This window comes from Carcharodon carcharias, chromosome X (genome assembly GCF_017639515.1).
Source record: "Carcharodon carcharias isolate sCarCar2 chromosome X, sCarCar2.pri, whole genome shotgun sequence".
Classification (NCBI taxonomy): domain Eukaryota; kingdom Metazoa; phylum Chordata; class Chondrichthyes; order Lamniformes; family Lamnidae; genus Carcharodon; species Carcharodon carcharias.
In genome coordinates, this window is record NC_054507.1 from 21,698,711 (window position 1) to 21,705,407 (window position 6,697).

Sequence of the window (6,697 nt, forward strand, 5' to 3'; positions counted from 1 at the left end):
GAACTATATTACTGTTCCTTCACTGTCGCTGGGCCAAAATCCTGGAATTTCCAACAGCACTGTAGTTGTTGCTACAACGCTTGGACTATAGCGGTTCAAGGCGGCAGCAAACCATCACCTTCTCAAGGGCAATTAGGGATGGGCAATAAATGCTGGCCTTGCCAGCGACACCCACATCCCATTAATGAATAAAGAAGAAATTGTAACTCAGGTGCAGATGATAAACTCTATGTAAGTAGACAGTGTTTGGTTCTGCACAGAGTGCTTTGGAAATTTGATGCTGGGGTGGGGGGCAGGGGGTGGAGAGGAGGTGCTGCTTTTTATTCTTTTTTGTTTTACTTCCAGTAGATAGAGAGTGTTCTTCTTTCGTCTCCAAGCTTGGAGACTGTAACTTGCTATTACTCTAGCTAACTAGTGTCAAGAAGATATTAATGTATATAACGTTATTGGAAATTATTTTTAAATTGGATTTGTAGTAGGGTCTGTGATTGTGGGTGTGTGTGGATTAATTGGATTAAAGCCAGATAGTCTGGGTGCTTTGATGGATAGTAGCTTTGAGATGTTAACTGGATGAACAGTAAGGAGAACAGTAAGGTAAAGAGTACACTTGCATTTGTTGAATAAACCATTCAAAAGGAGGGAGTAAAATCTTGCACCTAGCTAGGAGACACCAAGCAATATATTACTAATAAAATTGGTACTATGAAAGGGGTTTTATTGTTAGAAGAGGTGGAGTTCAAAGACCTAGGGACATGAGAATTTTCATTCAAAGGGAAAGCTAGGTACAAAGAAAGAATTTTTGTATGTGCAGGTCAAAGGCATGTAAGATCTAAGCAGCCTGTAAGCCCTACAACTGTCTGCAAAGGAAACAAATTGAAAGGAACCTCATTATGAATTCATAAGATAAAATTTGCTTTGCCTGGCATCTGTTTAAAGTCTATAGGTTGTTGTTGCCTTGGTGAAGATTTACCGGGGAGTGATTAACTTGGGGATTTGTTTAAAAGTTATTATGGTAGTAATTTGTAGACATGTGTATGTGTTTAATTAGTTGTTAAATCAATAAATGTTTAAGTTAGTTTTATATATAAGACCTGGAGGCTTTATGGTTTTATTTCTGAATTCAGAGCTGCATCTCAAACATACCAATTGAAAATATAGGTTATGACAGTTGTTCACGTTTCCCTCTGGGATTTAAACAACTCAGCCTTTACCAACTGCTGTGACATAACACTAGTTACTAACTTAAAATTATCAAATAAGTAAATAAAGTTAGCCAGGCAGGACAGGTGGTGTGCCACAATAGCAAAATGTGAATTTGTGCAATGCATTGCAAGACAGTCATAACTGTGACATATAATTGGAGCTTGTAACAAAGGCAGTGCAATAATCGTGGGGGACTTTAATCTTCATATAGACTGGACCAATCAAATTGGCAAAGGTGGTCTGGAAGATGAGTTTGTAGAATGCTTCTGAAAGTTTCCTAGAAAAATACATTGTTGAACCAACTAGGAATAAAGCTATTTTAGATCTAGTATTGTGCACTGAAGCAGGGTTAATTAGTATTCTCACGGCTAAAGATCCACTGGTAAAAAGTGATCATAATACAATAGAATTCCATATCAAGTTTCAAAGCGACATTCTCCAGTCCCAAACAACAATTAAACTTAAGCAAAACCAATTACATACTGTAGACAGTGGTGTATAAGTTGACTATAAGATATGAAAAATTCTTCCAAAAACAGGGGTCAACTTAAACGCATAGTATAAAATGTTAACCGCTGGTGTTGGTGTAGGTGGTACCCATTTTGAAATGTGGAAAAATTTCTGTTCATCGGTCACCACACGCAGTCTGCTCTGTGTGTGTGTCTTAAACTCCTGTGCATCTTCTTGACGACACAGTCCGTATCGTCCATTTGATCCTATGCTCCAGCTTATAAGGCGACTATAACCCTAAACATGCATGTATTAGCTGAAGAGCTTGGTCGGGTGGGGGGGAGAAAGAGATTCGACTTATACATGCATATAGGCCGAAACATGCATTTTGGCATCCAAAAACAGGAGTCGTCTTAAATGCTGGGTCAACTTATATGCCACAACCTATGATAGGTATGAGGGGAGAGCTGGCTTAGGTTGACTGGGTAAATAGACCAACAGGTATGGCGAGAAATAAATAATGGGAAACATTTAAAGGAACAATTCAAAATGTTCAACAAAAATACATTCCATTAAGAAACAAAAACTTAACAAGGATCTGTGGCTTACTAAGGAAGTTAAGGATAGTATTAGATTAAAAGAAGAGGCTTATAATGTTGCAAAGAATAGTAGTGAGCCCAAGGTTTGGGAGAATTCTACAAAGAGTAATGGGTGACCAAAAAGTTGATTAAAAGAGAAAAAATAGAATGAGAGTAAACTAGCCAGGAATATAAAAGCAGATTGTAAGAGATGTAAAATGTACATAAAAAAGAGGGTAGCTAAACTAAACGTTGGTCCCTTAGAGGCAGAGACAGGAGAAATCATCATGGGGAGATGAGAAAATGGCAGAGACATTGAACAAATATTTTGTATCATCTACTGTGAAAATAGACACTATTTACATACCAGAAATATAGGGCAACCAAAGGGCTAATAAGAGTGAGGAACTTAAGGTAATTATCAGAGAAAAAGCACTGAAAAAACATAAGGGACTAAAATCTGACAATTCCCCAGGACCTAATGGCCCACATTCTCAGGTTCTAAAAGAGTATCTGCAAAGATAGTGGATGCACTGCTTACAATTTTCCAAAGTTCCCTAGATTCTAGAACAGTTTCAGCAGATTTGAAGTTAGCAAATGTAACTCCACTATTCAAGAAAGGAGGCAGAGAGAAAACCAGGAACTACAGGTCATTTAACCTGGTATCAGTTGTTGGGAAAATGCTGGGATCTATTATTAAGAAAGTCTTAACATTACACTCAGAAAATCATAGCATGATCAGACAAAGCCAACATGGTTGAGTCTGGAGGTAATAAAATCACGGATGAGGGTTTCAGCAGTAGGTAGGCTGAGACAGTGGCGTAGACAGGCAATATCATGGAGCTGGAAGGCGGTGGTGTTGGTGATTTAGAGGATACAGGGTCACAAGGTGAGTTCAGGGTCAAGTCAGATGCAGAAGTTGCGAAATGTCTGGTTCAATCCGGGACAATGGTCAGGGAGAGGTGGTTAGAATGGATTTTATGGTGGCAGACATGGCTTTGGTCTTCACAATGTTTAGTGGCCAGAAATTGCTGCTCAGCCAGGATTGGATAACAGACAAGAAATCTGATAACAGAGGCAGTGGAGGGGTCAGAGGTGGTGGTGAGGCAGAGCTGAATGTCGTCGGCATACATGTAGAACCTGAGTCTTCATGAGGACTTGAAACGTCAACTCTTTTCTTCTCTGCCAATGCTGCCAGACCTGCTGAGTTTTTCCAGGTAATTCTGTTTTTGTTTTGGATTTCCAGCATCCACAGTTTTTTGTTTTTATCGATGTGGAACCTGATGTTGTTTCAAAGCATCCATTGTATGTAAACTCTTGAGATGTGAAAAGATGCTTACAACAGTGCAAGTCTGTCCTTAAACTCTTTCGACTGTGTTTGAAAAGCTTGCTGGTAAACATTATCTGGTGTTACACAAGACAAACGTTGGATCCTAGGAACTGTACCTCAGCATGAGTCAACACTTTCAAGGGATCTGGGAAGTGAGGGAAATACATTTCTTGTGTCTCATCACAGCTGTCAATTTTCTTCATTATTTAAGCTGGTTTCTCCTTTCTAATATTAATTTTTCTTTAATTATTTCTACCCTCTGTAAACATAGCTCATCCAAACTTCTGCTGGCCTGTCTCCTAACATGCACTAAATCCGTATCCATCATCCCTATGCATACTGACCTGCACTGGCTCCTGGTTAAGCAATGTGTCAATTTTCATCCTTATTTTTCAAATTCTTCACCCTATCTCTGTAATCTCCTCCAGCCTTACAACCCTTGCGTGAAGTGAGTTTCATGGACAAGATGAGCTCAGGAAAGGATTGGGGGAGATCAGACATGCAGGTTCAGGTCTAGGACAGGGCTAAGCTGGGGAAGGTTTGGATTGGTGGGCCAGGCACAAATATTATGGTTGAAGTATTCGAAGAGAATGATTTTTTTTTCCAGTAGGTTTGGTCTGAAAACATTTGAGAATCTCTGATGTAACTAGTGATAGTACATCTTTAAATATTAAATCCCACTTGCAACAATATAGACATGCAGCACAGACGGAGGCCATTCAGCTCATCATGCCTGTGCCAGCTTTTTGTTAGAGCTATTGAATTCATCCCACTCTCCTGCTCTTTCCCATCCCCCTGTAATTCTTTTCCCCTTCAAGTATTTATCCAATTACCTTTTGAAGGTTCTGATTGAATCTGCTTCCACTGCCCTTTCAGGCAGCACATTCCAGATCACAACAATCTGTTTAAAACAGAAAAGACTATTTCCTCATATCACTTCTGATTCTTTTGCAAATTACCTTAAATCTGTCTCCTCTGGTTACTGACTCTTCTGCCCCCAGAAACAGTTTCTCCTTAGTTATTCTTAGCATAACCATTAATGATTTTGGACACTTCTATCAAATCTCTTCTTAACCACCTCTGCTCTGAGGAGAACAAATTCAACTGCTTCAGTCTCTCCATGTCACTGAAATCCCTTATTCCTGGAACCATTCTTGTAAATCTCCTCCGCACTGTCTCTCAGGCCTCGACATCCCTCCTAAAGTGTGGTACCCAGAATTGAACACAATACTCTAGCTGGGGCTAGTGATTTATAAAGGTTTAGCACAACTTCTTTACTTTTGTACTTTGTGCCTCTACTAATAAAGTCAAGGATTTCATATGCTTTTTAAAAAAATATATACAATAGCCTTCTCAACTTCTCCTGTCACCTTCAAAGATTTGAGTACATAGGGGTTTAAGTAAAAATGGATGTCATTTAACATACATCAACTGATGTACTTTGTTGGACAGGGCCCTCTTGAGGTGAGACTAAAGAACAACTTATTTGGATAAGCCAGTTCAGTGGCCACTTTTGCACTACAAGAGTGCTGCTGACTGCACGTCAGTCTCTTCCCAATAGTTGCCCTCATAAGAGTTTAAACATTCTGACATTCACTAGTGTTGTAAGCCTAAATAAATGTGGCTGTACAAATGTACTGTTAAGGTCACTAGTATCAATAAATTTGGTGAGCCAGTCCTGCAGACTTGCACTTGGGGAAATTCCATGTTGTACAGTGGAGGCGAGCCCCCAATGCAGCGACATTGTTCTTCCAAAACAGGATCAAAGGCAAAAAGATATAAAGGTGGCAAATCGTGTGAGCAATTCTTTCAGAAGTCACAGCACTGTTGGTCTGCTTTTCTGTCCCCAGTATATTTTCCATTTAGTAAGGGACCATTTGCAAGCATAGAGTGCTCATGGGAGAAGGCGTTCAGTGTTGCATAGACATTTATATGTAGATTATATAAACATTTTACGTATATTGCATGTCACAGGGTTTACCTCATAAGTGTGCACAGGGTAAAAAAACAAAGTAGCCAAAATGGCCACTGTCAGTTTAAATAAATGGCGCCAATTGGCTGCAGTACCCCATTGACCAAATATGAAACAAAAAAAACCACACTTACAACCACATTAGCAAGCAAAGCTGTTCAAATCACTTCATATTTTTCAAACTCAGCTGTCTAGAACCAGTTACCTCAAAATGAACCAAACCACTCAGTTTCAAAATATTTTCAGCCATCATTATCTTTCCTTACCCAAGTTAGTGTATACAGATAACATTTAATTATCAAAATGGCACAAATACTGAGAAAAATAAATCATCAAACTTACCCATAAAATGTGTTCTTCAAATGTTTAAATCACCTGCAGATGGTGTTTTTCTACACAGTTGTGGCATGTTCTCCAGAGCCTGGAGCGCAAGTTCTGCTTCAGTTTGAGACAGAAATTTCACTTGGACCCCAAAAACCACAGATTCTGTTTGCAAGGGATGCTTCACGAGAACACCCTGCTCCTGTGGAATGACAAGACCCAAAATCGACTATGACAATCCTTGTCATGCAACAACGAGACAGAATATTTATAAACTCTTAAGCAAACAGAAGGTGCAGGAGAAATCCAAAATATGGATATTTTTGCATCAATATAGGTTGCTGAATAACAATTCTGAACCATTGGAATTCCTTGGGACAAGGAAACGTTTTTTGCATTACTGAGGGGCTGTCAGTTGTTTGCACAGGATCACAAGGGGTTATTAGGTGTTTTGATGATGAGCTCAAACAATGTAACCAGAACCAGGTCAGAGCACATGGTAAATGGTCCCCAGTTTAAGATGCTGTTCGTTGAAGATACATAGCGGTGAAGACACATAGTGGTGAAAGACTTTCTTGTTCCGCACTACATCAACGACAACTTCAGCATTTTATACAATCTTTTATAAATAATCTAAATAACAGTTTTCTAGAAAAAGCAAAGTAACCTAAGTAAAGTCATTTTGTTGAAACTTTTCATCTTGCACTCATCAGGACAATTGCAAGAATCCCAATGTCAGGGAAAGCAACAACATTTTCAGCAATACTCAAGTTCTGTACTACCAAATGACTATTTGTAACCTAAGTAACATGCATTTTAAGCAAGTAGGATAAGTCCACTGTG